The sequence below is a fragment of the Neomonachus schauinslandi genome, chromosome 7 (genome assembly GCF_002201575.2).
Source record: "Neomonachus schauinslandi chromosome 7, ASM220157v2, whole genome shotgun sequence".
NCBI classification, from domain to species: domain Eukaryota; kingdom Metazoa; phylum Chordata; class Mammalia; order Carnivora; family Phocidae; genus Neomonachus; species Neomonachus schauinslandi.
The window spans coordinates 143,370,595-143,385,106 of NC_058409.1; positions in this window are offsets into that span (position 1 = coordinate 143,370,595).

The window sequence follows — 14,512 nt, forward strand, 5'->3', positions numbered from 1 at the left end:
AATTCCTCCTTATTCAGAAAGCCTCAATCTTTGCTCTTCAGGCCTTCACCTGGATGAAGCCTGTCCCCATTATGGAGACCAGTCTGTATTATTCAAAGCCCCCCAACTTAAATGTTAATCGCATCTAAAAAAAAATACCTTCACAGCAACATCTAGACTAGCGTTTGACTAAATAACTGGACACAATAGCCTAGCCACGTCGACGCATGAAACCCTCACAGTGGACTGAGTGGGATGAACCAAAGAGGGGTGAACGTGAGAAATTAATGGTCTGGGGCTGGATTCCAGAAAAACTGTCCTGTGCTGATGAACCACCACTGCCTTATAGACCTGGGATCATAAACACAGAGTCTAAAGGACCAGGCTGTAAGACAAATGAGTGAATTGAGACCTGCTTATATTTCTTATACACTTTGTATACACATCAAATGCATGAGAATATTCTATTTTATAAAGAAAGATGTGTTCTCAATTTCTTTTTTAGTAGAGCCCTTCTGATTTATGTTTTGTTTTCCCACTTTTGATAGGAACAAGGATACGCAAGAATATGTCTCTGTTATAACCAAATAATGGTGCAGATGAGGTTAAAAAATGGCAACTATCACTTGCCCTTATTAGTGTTGAGGGAAGAGTATTGGAGGAAACTCGATACATTGGAGAGGACCTGCTTTCTAACAAGGGTGGCCAGGCCATTGGCCCAGCTCATGGTACTCTATGGACATATGGAGCGAGTGTGGCCAGATGTTCTGATGTTTATGTGACATGTCCCAATTTTGAAACATCAGTTCAAAATATCTTAAAAGACTCTAGAGCCAAAATTCCTCTGCTGGAAATGCCAGACCTTCTGCTGTACATGGTGGGAATCACTTACAGGTTTAGGTTTTAGGCAATACACTTTCACGCGAAGTGAATTCGGTATCTACCACTGCATAACAAATGATCCCCCAAATTTTGTGGCACAAACATTTATTATCACACGGTTTCTATGAATCAGAAATTGGGATCAGTTTAGGCGGTCAGTTCTGGCTCAGGATTTCTTACAGGTGTTAGTGAAGATGTCAGCTGAGGGCTTGACTGGGGCTGGAGGACCCACTTCCAAGCTCACTCACGTGGCTCTTGGCAGGAGGCCTTACTTCCTCATTATGTGGACCTCTCCATAGGATCGCTGAGCATCCTTAGAACCTGGCAGCTGGAGCTCCCCCAGTGTGAAGGATGAGAGAGACCAGGATGGAAACCACAATGCCTTTGATAGTCTGACCTCAGAATTGAAATCCCATCATTTCTACCATCATCTCTTAGCCACACTGACCACCCTGGAGCAATGTGGTGGGGGGGACTACATAGCATGTGACACTCAGGAGGCGAGGATCACTGGGGGCCATCTTTAAGGTTGGCTACCACACTTGGTTTTGGGCTGACATCTGTGTACAGGATAGATTTGAGGTAGGGACCTTTTAGGAGGATGTTGTTTGATAGAATGCTGATGAGGGCATGTGGCAATTAAAAAAAGAAAAGAAAGTAAATTGACAAATACTTAAGGAATAAAATAATTGAGAGCTTGTGATGGATTCAATGACTCATTTCTAATCAATGGGGATGTCTTACGGGAGGGAGTTCTGGGGAAAAAATTCTATCCCAATAAAAAGACAGAGCTGAAGAATAAAGGTATCCTCATTTCCCTGGCTTCTCCCTGAATTCTCCTGCCTTTGAAAATAACTATGTGGGAACACGATGTATGGAGTTGTTGCAGTCATTTTGTGATGATGAGGTGACAAATGATTATGCTTGATGTGCTGGGTGGGAGGATAGACAAAGCCTGGCTGTTTGGTGACATTGCTGAGTCACCAATCCACCTTAAAATGTCTCATCACATTAATAATAAAGACCTTAAGAATTTAAGCCACCACGAGTGGGGCATTCTGTGATACCCTGCGGAAAACATTCTTGACATAAAGGGTGAGAGACAGTGGCATGAATCCAAGCTCTAAGACTGAATGGTTTAGTGGAAAAACTATGAAGGTTTTTATTGCACAAATGATGTAGATGGCGGTGATGCTAGAGGAAGTAAACATGATGAGAAGAAAGCACATTCTGGGCCATGTGGTTCCTGGTAAAATGGGCCTGCCTGGGAGACATCCACACGAGAGAGACCAGCACGTTTTGTTCACCTCTGCATTCCTCTTGGCTAGCGTCACACATCACTCATGTTAGGCCTCTGGTAAATGTGTGCTGAAGAATGAACAAGTGAGTGGATAGAAGGACCATGAGGCCAGCACAGAGGTAGCAATAATGGGTCGAAGAAAAAGGCCAGTTCTCTGTGTTTGGCGACAGAGCCTCAGTGTAGACAACATGTCACAGATCCTGGCAAAGCCTTTCATCAATGTATTTAGAAGTTAGACTGGGGGCGCCTGGGTGGCTCTTGATTTCAGCTCAGGTCATGAGCTCAGGGTCGTGAGATCGAGCCCTGAGATCAGCTCCATGCTGGGCCTGCTTAGGATTCTCTCCCTCTCCCTCTGCCCCTCCCTTCCACCGCTCACGTGAACACTCACACTCTTGCTCTCTCTCTAAAAAAAAAGAAAAAGAAAGAAAAAAAGTTAGACTGCATGGAAAGGGAGACAGGAAATGCATCGAGAGGACATTCATTTTCTTTGTCCTCTATGTACATATTTCTTGACATGGTAAATTGCCTTTGAAGAAAATGCTGTCTCCATTTTTGCAGAAGAAAACTATGTAGGAGAGAAGAAAAGTAAGTGAACAAAATCGAACCTGTCACGTGACACCAGATCTTCAAGGATTCTCATTTGAGCCCCAAGAGAAAGTGACCAGTCCCCAGCCACGCGGGCTCTGCCGTCCACGTTACCCGCTCCCCCATGTAAGCCGAGAAGCCCAGAAGCCTCAGAGCGCCTGGTGGTCAGTTCTTGTCATTTGAAGAGTGTCCCATGGGTCCCTTCTTTCTTCTTCTTTGGACTTTGAAGTTTATTTCCGTCCTCTGGGCTGCCTTCAAATGGTGACGTGCCCCAGCAGAAGCACGCGCCATAAAGACAGAATATTTGTGGTCGAGGCCTTTGTGTGTCCTCATTTTCACTAGACGCTAGAAATCGGGTTTCGGACAGAGACCCCGCCAGGGAGCTCAGCCAGCAGCCACAGTGTGTCTGCAGTGTTGGCTGGGAGCAAATAGTGAGGTTTGGACAGCAGGTGCCACGGGGTCTTCACAGGGTCTTCGCGCTCATCGGAGTTGGTTTGCATCGCTTCCCCCCACAGGCAGCCCTGGTTCCAGAACATCGTGCAAAAGCTCAGGGAGGGCCTAGGCCAAGAGTTCCATGCTTAGCCCCACATGCTTCCTCCAGGTGGGCAGGCTCTCTGGTCTTATAAGTTTGCTTAGGGCGTGGGAATATTTGAGGCCGTCTAGGGTCCTGAATGACGGGACTGGATTGCCCCGCCATGGTTTCCTCTCCGTGTCTGGCAGCTGGACTTGGGATTTGGGGTGCACTTGATGAGGGGGTGGGGGTGCTCCTGTGTCTTTACTCTGGCCCCCGACTCTACCACCAGTCAGAGGGAATCCTTCCCTAGTCTTGAGGAAATCTTTCTCCTTTCGAGGTTTTTGGGTATTTCCTCTCTGGATTCCTCTCGTGGCTTTGGAACAGCTATTGCTCTTAGGGATAAGAACCTTGAAGGTCTTAGGGTCTTTCTGCTCTTCACTCTGTCACATCCCACTGCTGAGGCGATAATAAGCAGAGTGATTCATGAATACCTGCTTGCACAGGGAGACCTTGGCAAAGGGGGAAATTGAGTGAAGAAAAAACCCACAGGCAAGAAAAACAACATTGTTTAATATCTCCAAATAGTCCCCTACTGGAAGGGCCCGCTATCCTTTAGCCAGGCCTTGCCAAGCCTGAAGACCACCCACCAACCTGCACCATAGCCAGGGTGTGGGACGAGCCTTCTCCCTGCTCTCCCCTGGGTGCATGGGTGTGTCCCGAGCACCCACATGGCCCCGAGCCCTGCCTTCCTGCCTGCCTTCTCCCTGCTGCATGGTCATGACCTCAAACACACTGGGTCTGCAGGGCTGTAGGGCTCCACTTCTGCTTTGGTTTCTGATGGCGTGTCCCTGATGAGAGAAGTGATTTTTCCCGACAGTCTTGCCTGGTTGCGTGAAACATGGCCATCACATCTAATTGTCACTGGCCTGGTCCCCACCAATGCTTTGGCTTTTGCTCAGCATGTAACAGAGCAGATGGGAACCATGACCCTGGGAACCTTGACCCCACTGTCTGTGACTCCAGGAGTTACTTAGATCTCCCTGATGATCTAGCTGATGGTTCTTCCTTGGGCATGTCTTGGCCCCAGTGGAGCCTGACCTGGGCCTGGGGGTTTGGGTTGCTTGTCTTGAAGGCCACACCAATTTCCTCTGTTTTTGAGTATGAGTCCAGCTTGGCTGCTTTGAACTGTTAATGTGGAAAATGGTGCTGGTTTGTAGCAGAAGTGCCCAGAATTATTTGTTGGGGAGACAGGGAAGACTTAAAGTCAAACACTCATCTTTGGGACCTAAGTTATAATACAGATAAGAAAATTACATGAATTTTTTTTTTTGAAGATTTTAATTCTTTATTTGAGGGAGAGAGAGAGAGTGTGTACAGGAGCAGTGGGGAGGGGCAGAGGGAGAAAGAAGCAGGCTCCCCACTGAGCAGCGAGCCCGACGTGGGGCTCGATCCCGGGACCCAGAGATCATGACCTGAGCCAAAGGCAGATGCTTAACCGACTGAGCCACCCAGGCACCCCCACTTCTTGTATTTTTAATAGAGCCAATTTTGGAGAAAGTGGCTTAAGTATGAAGCCGAGGGGCTCGCCAACTCCTTCCCTCAAACTCAGACATGGCCTTAGGGAAGTCCACCAAAGGAAACTCACTCACCTATGGCCCTGCATCTCACTGAGTCCAGCAGGGTGGCCTTCTTGCCCCCAGACTGTTCTGGTCTAGCACTGAAAGCCCTGTACCCCAGAAACCCCTGGGTCCCAGCAGATGGGGTGGAGGGAGAGTGAGAGGGGGCGGGGAAGGGCAGTTGGTCACCTTAGACCCCTGGACTGCCCCGGGCTCAGGACTAAGTTGATCAAAGTGGTGATTAGGATTTGGGGGGGGGGACCTTTGACACTATCAATCAGTACTAAATTTCATTTTTTAGTGTACCTTTCTGCCTCAGTAGAGTATGGCTTCTTTTTACCAAATAGTTGGATATTAGGAAAGCAACGTGTGCATGCTCAAAGGAAACCATTTCAACAGCACAAAGAGTGTATGTGGAAGGTAGAAGTCAGCCTCTGTCCTGACCTTCCGGTTTTATATCTTCTAGCCAGGGGCAGCATCTTTCAATAGTTTCGCAGTGTTCGTCTACGAATGGTCAATGCACATAGATGCCTCTTTACGCACGGTATGCATGCGTTATAATCTCCCCCCTTTTTTTTGCAGCAACTCTTTTGAAATTCCACCTCTAAGAACACCTATACCTTTTTTATTTAGGTTTTTTTTTTTTTTTTTTTTTTTTAAAGATTTTATTTATTTATTTATTGGAGAGCGAGCGAGAGAGAAACAGCATGAGAGAGGAAAGAGTCAGAGGGAGAAGCAGGCTCCCCGCCGAGCAGGGAGCCCGATGCGGGACTCGATCCAGGGACTCCAGGATCATGACCTGAGCCGAAGGCAGTCGCTTAACCGACTGAGCCACCCAGGCGCCCTTTTATTTAGGTTTTAAAAAATGACTGTATAGTGGCCCCTGTGTGGCTCAGTTGTTAAGAGTCTGCCTTCGGCTCAGGTCATGGTCCCAGGGTCCTGGGATTGAGCCCCGCATCGGGCTCCCTGCTCCACGAGAAGCCTGTTTCTCCCTCTCCCACTCCCCCTGATTGTATTCCCTCTCGCTGTGTCTCTCTCTGTCAAATAAATAAATAAAATCTTTTTAAAAAATGTGTAGTTTTCGGGGCGCCTGGGTGGCTCAGTCGGTTAAGCGACTGCCTTCGGCTCAGGTCATGATCCTGGAGTCCCGGGATCGAGTCCCGCATCGGGCTCCCTGCTCGGCGGGGAGTCTGCTTCTCCCTCTGACCCTCCTCCCTCTCATGCTCTCTGTCTCTCATTCTCTCTGTCTCAAATAAATAAATAAAATCTTTAAAAAAAAAAAAAAAAAAAAAAAATGTGTAGTTTTCTTCCCACCATAAACCAATGTCTAACCAGCTACTAGTGGATATGTAGCTTGTGCTTAGTTTTCTGCAATTTTGAACAATTTGCAACGAATAAACTAGCAACACATTTGTGCACTCATAGCTGCTGGGTAAATTGCTACAAGAGGAATGGCCATACCACAGGGTATGTACGTATTCACACTCTGATAGCTAAGAAATGTGCCCAAGTACATTGCACTCATTTATGTTCAGGTTCACCGTGTGTGACAACGTTTACTTTCAAACTTTCTCATTATCTCTGGGTAGCATCAAACTTCGCAAACTTTGGCACTCCGATAGCAAAAACAAAACAAAAAAAACAACTACAATTTTATTTGCATTCTTTCAGTTATAAATTGGGCTGACCTCAGTTATATGTGAATTGGACATTTGTCCAGCTTTTGTGTGTGTGGACTAACTTTTCCTATCCTCTGTCCATTTTTCCCCTTCTTTTTTGAAATCTGCATGTTTCTGCTTCTTAAAAAAATCTATAATTTTATGGTGCTTTTATTTGGTTTCTTCATCATGAATTGCCTTTTGTTGTTCCTTGAAGGTAATAACTATTTACATTTAAATATTTAAATCTCAGTGCAGCTCAGAAGCAGCCAGCCTGCAGCTCATGGGATCTATTTCACATTACCAAATTAGATTTGTAATATCTAAATCTTTTTCTCAGTGGAGCTGTTGCTGCAGGAAGTAGATAAAGAATAAGGGTCAATAAAAAAAAAAGGAGATACTCTGGGGAGGGGTAGGTTTTTGAGGGAAGAAATGGTAATAGCAAAAATTGGGATAAGCGTAACATAAAAAGCTAAGGCACTCCTAAGCCCATAGGGTTCAACACTTCTGATCTGAATTCAAATTGCATCCCCCCAGCTTTTTGAAGTTTCAGGGAAATCATTGCATTTGTTTTTGTCTCTTCATTTCTTCACCTATCAGAGTGTCGATTAATATTTAATATTAATATCGAAATAGAACAGAGTGCAGTCAAAAAATTTCTAGACTAGAGGTTCAGGGAAAACGAATATTTGTGTGATTTTTTTTCCTAGAGATCAGCTTTATAACTTTGACCACTTGGCAATCAGTTTCCATTATCATAAAGCTGAGTCTCTCCTCTAAAATTTTGGTCTTATGGGATATCAGCTATTCTCAGAGCATGGATTTCCTCCAGTGGCTAATACACTTTGTCTTTGACAAATATGAACCATCTCTCCAATTGTCAGCCATGCCCCCTTATCTACTCACACCGGAAGTAGGCAGTTATGGGCACAGACGCAATGTCAGCAAGGCTCAGGGTCTTCACCCAGAGAGTGACACGAATGCCAAGTTTCCCTAAAGACCTTGTTCTTTCATGTTCTGAGGAAGGGTTCTTGGTGGCCATGTTAGTTCTATTCACGGACCAGCCATCCTGTCTTTCTGGGGATTTGTCTACCTTCTCGTGCTGAGTGGGGTGACACTTTGTGTATGTGTGGTTGGATCCCTTCTGCCTGGCTCTTCCCTTCTTGTCTCCATGGGACCCTTGTCACTTCCCCCAGATGCTTGCTATATGAGGGGAGGCCCCCCTAAATGAATGTCCTGCTCCCGGTTGCCCAATTTGGCCAGTCTGGTGAGCTCCATTTCTAAAGCACTCATCACAGTTACAGACTTATTTATTCATTTCTTTCCAGCCTTCTCTTTGGATGATGTTGGTTGGAGAAGTTCCAGAGTCTATGACCCTACCTAACAGTATCATATCACAAAGCTCCCGTGCCACAGATGAGCTGTAGGCTCTGATAGAATCCCAGAGCTGCCTCTTCCTTTTGATGTCTTCCCTACCCAGAGGTGCTGCCCTCTAGCTGCTGGCAGAGGGGGTGACTTTAATTCTGGTATTACGGGCCCTGATTGACTAGAGTTCCAAATCTCTACTGATGTCTTCTCTCAGGAGGCAATCCAAGTCTTCAGGGTCCACTCTGGTCCATGGGGCTGAGACCCAAGTCTTAAGGTCTAGCTCTGTTTTTGCCTGAAGGCAACAACTTAAAGGAGGTACTGCTTGGCCCCTTTCACTTCTTTACTGACCCATCTCTTGCATCCAATGGGTTTTCCCCCTTTCTTGAAACTTTCTTTTCACTTTCACTTTTTCTTTCTTGCCTCTGTTGACCCCCCACCCCCACCCCCCAGCTTGGTTTCCCTTGATTTCATTTCCTCTGCCTGATACCTCCATCACTTGCGCCGGCTCTGTCTCTCCACCATCCCTTAAAAAACTGCCTTTCTTCCACCCTCATGTCTTGTAGCTTTACAAGGTCATTCTAGACATTGTCATCTGGGTGATTTTAAATTACCAATTTGTATTGGGTAGCTCTTTCTGCATCACAAAGCACCCCCAAACTTAGTGGCTTGACATTATAGCTATTTAACTCTTTGTTCTTCTGACTGGCCATTTAGGCTGGGCTCAGCTGGGTGAGTTTCTGTGTACTTATAAATTTCTACTCATCTCTGAATTTCCATTTATTTCCTTTTATTTCCAAGATTTTTCACCCTTGGCACTATTGGAGTTTCAGACCAGATAACTCGTTGTTGCGGGGGACGGGGGGGGCTGTCCTGTGCATTGTGGGATGTGTCACAGCATCTCTGGTCTGCATCAGTTAGATGCTAGTAGCAAACCCTCCTCCTCAGTGTGACAAACCCAAAATGTCTCCAGACATGGCAAATGTCCCTTGGCATGGGGACTGGGGAACGGCCCCTGGTTGAGAAGTGTTAATCTAGCACAATACCCAGAAGAGTGAGAGCTAAAGGTATATTTAATGAATGAGTGTTATTTTTACCCCTACAGATGCAAAACTTTTAGAAGCTTTTGACACTTACCAGACAGACATTTGGTAAGTAGGTTCTTACCAGGGTGGGTATTTCAAGGTTTAAAGGAAAGAGAGGAAGGAAATAGCCTTGCAACTCTCTGACTTGGAGACATGAGACCACATGTAGCTCGAACAGTAGATCCCATGATTGACATCCTTTCTAAGTTTTTCTTCAGACAGGACACCTACACATCATTTAGTTGTCTACATAAAGTGACCCTTTGGCCAGTTTTGCCCTCCGCAAGTCAGATTCATGTTTCTCTAGCAGAGACTTTGATGATAATAAGGAAATAGTCCATTCTATAAAAGGCTTTAATTTTGGTACAATGTTTTATCATGAACAGTAGCGATGTGACTGTGAGGAAGAAGAGGACTTAAAACTATGATGTGTGAATTTGATTTGGGAAACGTCTCACAATCTTTCAAAACATATGGAACAGATCAAACCTGTTGTAATAAAAATTGGGAAAAATATGTTTCCAATATATGAAGACATAACTTTACAAAAGTATTAGGAGTTGATACACATATAGATAGGCTTCAAAATTAGTATTTGTCAAAACATCCTTGATTCTAATTTCTAGGATTTAGATTTCCTTTAATTCATGTTTGTCAGTTGATCATTGTTTCCTTCCTCCTCAGAAACAGGCATCTTTTTTTTCTTTGCCATTGTACCAGGTTATGCTTATATGCAGTATGAATAAGGCATTGAGGAGGACTTTTGAAACACCCAGTGTCACCTGTCACATTTCATGTCAGAAAAGTAGTTTGCTCCATACAATAACTCAAAGTTATTCAACCTAGTCCCAGCAAAGCTGCCATTCATCTTGTTGCCAGACATACAAAGAGAAGGATTTCAGTCAAAGATGAGTTCAGGGAAGAAGCGGATGAATATCATTATGGGACTCCCTATGTGATATGTCCACCATATTGCCAATGAAATAGTAACCCCTTTCAGCAAGAATGGCTCTCCACCCAGGCACATGAGGAAGCGCAATTTGTTTTTCCCATTTCTACTTTTTAGAGACTAATCGGTCAGTGATGTTCACCTCTATCAGAGGTATTGAACAGCCTTATCATTCCTTTGAGAAACACTGTAATGTTGATGCTTCCTATATGCTATGGACTGAATTATGCTCCCCCACACACCAAAATTCATATGTGGAAGTCCTAATCCTCAGCACCTCAGAATGTGACTGTATTTGGAAATAAGGTCTTTACGGAGATAACTAAGTTAAAAATGAGATCATTTGGGTGGGCCCTAATCCAATATGACTGGCTTCCTTATAAGAAGAGGAGATTAGGTATGCAGACATACACACAGGGAAGATTATGTAAAGATACAAGAAGAAGACAGCCGTCTGCAAGCAAAGGAGAGGCCTCAGACGACACCAACCCAGCCAACATCCTGATCTTGGACTTCTTGCCCCTAGAATTGTGAGAATATAAACTTCTGTGGTTGAAACCACTGAGTCTGTGGTACTTTATTATGGCAGCCCAAGCAAACTCGGATGTATATTTCAAGTCTGTTGTGCAGTGGTGTGATATAGATTTGAGTTTCTTAGAATGGCCCTCCCAGTCTTTTCCGCTGCTTCCTGGCCAAGTACACAAATTGAAAATAAGAATAAAGATAATGAAGAGCATCTCCATGGAGGCATATATATTTATATCCTCACATCTATGACTGGTCTGTAACTGACTTCTACATTGCCTAGGATCACAATTTTCATTATTTGTTCAGTTGGACCTACAATGGAACTAGAGTAGACACATAGTTTCTGGTCCAGAAACCTCATTATTTCAAAATTGTGAACTTGATGAACGATTCCATTTCAATGGTAGAAAACATAAGCTGGATACTGAATCAGGGTCATTTTTAAAATGAACTCACGTAGAATCTTTTTTTTTTTTTTTAACTTTATTGCCCAATTTGTGGGAAAAGCTCAAATCATTGCAAGAATTTTTTAAAAAGATATTCCACCACCGTGGTTCACTTAGTCTGTAATGCAGGAGGTGCTACTACAGTTCTTCAAAAGCAGACAATGTGGCTGGTGATGTTAAAAGCCTCAATGTTCTATAAATAGAAATAAATTGTAGAATCAGAATGGCGGTCAAACTACCATTTTTCAGAGATGAGAAAACCGGCAGAGACAGGAAATGAAGTATACCAAGACTTATTTCTTCTTCCAAGAGTCTTTCAATAATTTAAAATTTGGAAGAAAAAAAGTTTTCCTTTATACCCTTTAGACATTTGTCTAATTTCCTGCAATGTTCTTCAAATCCACAAAAGATAACCCTGGAAGAGTTGAGATCAATCCATGTAAACACATTATGGATTCTAGTGACCTTCTCATCCCACTTGCTTGTGTTATTAAGATGATTGAAATTTGGCCTTCCCTCCCCCCCCAAAGTTTTACTGAGAAATAAATGACATACATCACTGTATAAGTTTAAGACATACAGGATAATCATTTGATTTACAGATATTATGAAATGATCACACAATAAATTTAGCTAACATATCTTCTCATATAAGTACAATAAAAAAAGGAAAAAGGGAAAAAATTTCTTGTTATTAGAACTCTTCGGATTTACTCTTTTAATAACTTTTAATAAATCACACAGCAATGTTAGCTATAGTCATCATGTTGTACCTGATGTCCCTAGTACTTATTTATCTTCTACCTAAAGTTTGTACCTTTCACCCCCTTCCTCCAAACCCCCCTCCCGCCCCCACCCTTCACCTTTGGTAACTACACAAAGTCTGATCTCTTTTTCTTTGGTTGGTTTGTTTGTATTTTTTTTTATTTGGGTTCCACATTTAAGTGAGAACAAAACTTTCTCTGTCTGACTTATTTCACTTAGCATAATCCCTTCAAATTCCATCCATGTTATTGCAAATGGTCAGATTTTCTTTTTTTTTAATGACTGAATAATATTCCATTGTTTATACATATCACAACTTCTTTATCCATTTATCCATTGATGGACACTTAGGTTGTCTCCATGTCTCGGCTTTTGTAAACAATGCTGTGGGGCTGTGATTTAGTTCTTTGCCTGGGTGTGGGCAAACCAGGATGTAGGGCCAGCAAAACACCTCATTTGTGGTTCTGAATCAGGCAGATCTGCACCCTGCTGAGTTCCCTGGTGGGAGTTTGCCCCTGACTTGGTTCTGCAGATGGTTGGGATTACTGTTTGGGAGCTGCAGGTATGAACTTGCCTGCCAAGATCTGTGTGCTGGTTGTTGGAAGCTCCTCTCCCTTTCTCTTATCACACTCAGATTCCCAGCGGTTGAGTCCTACAGATTTCCCTGAACCCCATGGTAGGAGATCAGAGAGTAGGGACTTCTGCAAAGCGATCCACAATGCAGGGTCGGGGAGAGGACTTGTTGTCTCCCTGGGTTCTCTTTTCCCTGTAGAGGAACTGGAGGTTCAAGGGAGACCTCTCTGCCTGGTGTTGCGCTGGCCTGGAGGAAGGGCAAAGTGATCAGCAGGTAGCCATTTCTCCTCCCTTCTAGTAGTCCGGGCTTGGTGTCTGTGGTGCGGGGGGCAGTTCCTTCAGCCTCACCCCATGTTCTAGGATTCTCACAGGGATGTCTTATTCTTGAATAGTTGTTAGGGGTGTGTGTGTGTGTGTGTGTGTGTGTGTGTGTGTGTAGACAAAGTCAGGAACAACCTATGTCACCATCTTAGAATCTTAATGATAAGACCATGATGCAAAAGTTGGGGGGAAGAATCTGATTGTGTTCAGAATTTTATGGGTTAGTTTTGTTTGTTTAAGGCAGAGGGAAGCTTTGTTATCCACACATTGGAATTAGGTTGAACACCAGAATATCTCTGGAGTTTGAAAGGCACTGAAATGGGTTACCTGAGAAATCATGGGCTCTCTTTCTCTGAAGAACTTGGAAAAAATTGTCTGGTTCTTTTCTGTCAAGGGTGCATTGTTGTGTTTCTTCCTTGGGCTGTTGATGCCCCCAGAGACCCTACTAAATTTTTGTCAATATAAGAAAAAAGTGAATTATTACTTCAAAGATGCTACAGGCCTTTAGTTAATAATGTCTTTGTAGAGGGCTCAGTCAAGAACCAGAAACAGCATGTTGCAATTAAAAGAATATAGGTTTGCAGAGAGAAGAAGGGCAAGGTGGCCAATGGGCAGTCAGCTTATAGCACATCAGGTTCCTATCACAACTGCCCACAAATATGGCCAAACATCAGAGCACTTGCTTTTCCCATGAGTAATTAGGGTCCACAGGGGAAGTGTGTTTAGATATAGAATTTTAGATGTCAGGAAAAAAAAATCACGGAATCCCTGAAACCATATGAGTTTTGGTGATAGAATCTGACTTTGGCTTTTGGTATGAATCTGGCTTTTTGGTAGTGGTTCAAGGGCATTAGACACAAGTAATAAAACAGGATTGTATCATTTCAACTCACATGAATCTTCACCAGAGGAATAAATGGTCCTTAAAAATCAGAAAGCTGTATCAGCTGCATATTAAAGAAAGCATAAAAGCATTGAAGGGAACTGGCTCATTCCTGAGATATTCAGCCTCATCACTTTGATTTTGGTCTATAGAGTTAATTGCACCTCTGATTGGACTTACATGTTAGATCATTCAGTATGTTTACATGAACTGGATGCTTCTAATCATTGTGTTTATTCTATAGTTTGGCGATAACTGTGAGAACAAATTTTTTTTCATATGTCTTGGTCTATTCTCTTTGACTTCACAGTTTACCTATATTATTTTTTTTAAAAAACAGCTTTGTTGAACTATAATTGATATACAAAAAACTGCACATATTTGATGTATACAATTGGATGAGTTTGGACATATGTGCACATCCATGAAATCATCACAATCAAGGTAATAAACATATCCATCACCTCAAAAATTTCTTAATGACCCCCCCCTGCCTTTTTTTGGTGGTAGGAACATCCACATGAGATCTACCCTCTTAACAAATATATTATGCCTGCAATGCGGCGTCGTTAACTACAGGCAGTTTTTTGTACAGCAGATCTCTAGAACTTACTCATTTATGTGGCTGGAAGTTTTTAGCCACTGAACTTACTCATTTGTGTGGCTGAAAGTTTTTACGCATTGAACAACTCCCCATTTTCCCCTTCCTGCAGCCTCTGGCAACTACCATTCTACTCTCTGCTTCTGTGAGTTTGATTATTTTAGTTACTTCATGTAAGCGGAATCATGCAGTATTTGTCTTTCTGTGTCTGGCTTATTTCACTTAGCATAGTGTCCTCCAGGTCCATCCATGTTATTGCATATGGCAGGATTTCCTTCCTTTTTTAATGTCGAGTAATATTCCATTTTAAGTATTTTTTTTTATCTATTCATTCATGAAGAATACTTGGATAGTTTCCGAATATCGCCTATTGTGAATAATGCTGGAATAAACATGGGGGTGCGGATATCTCTTCAAGATCCTGATTTTGGTCTATTCTTTTATACTGTGCCATCTGACATT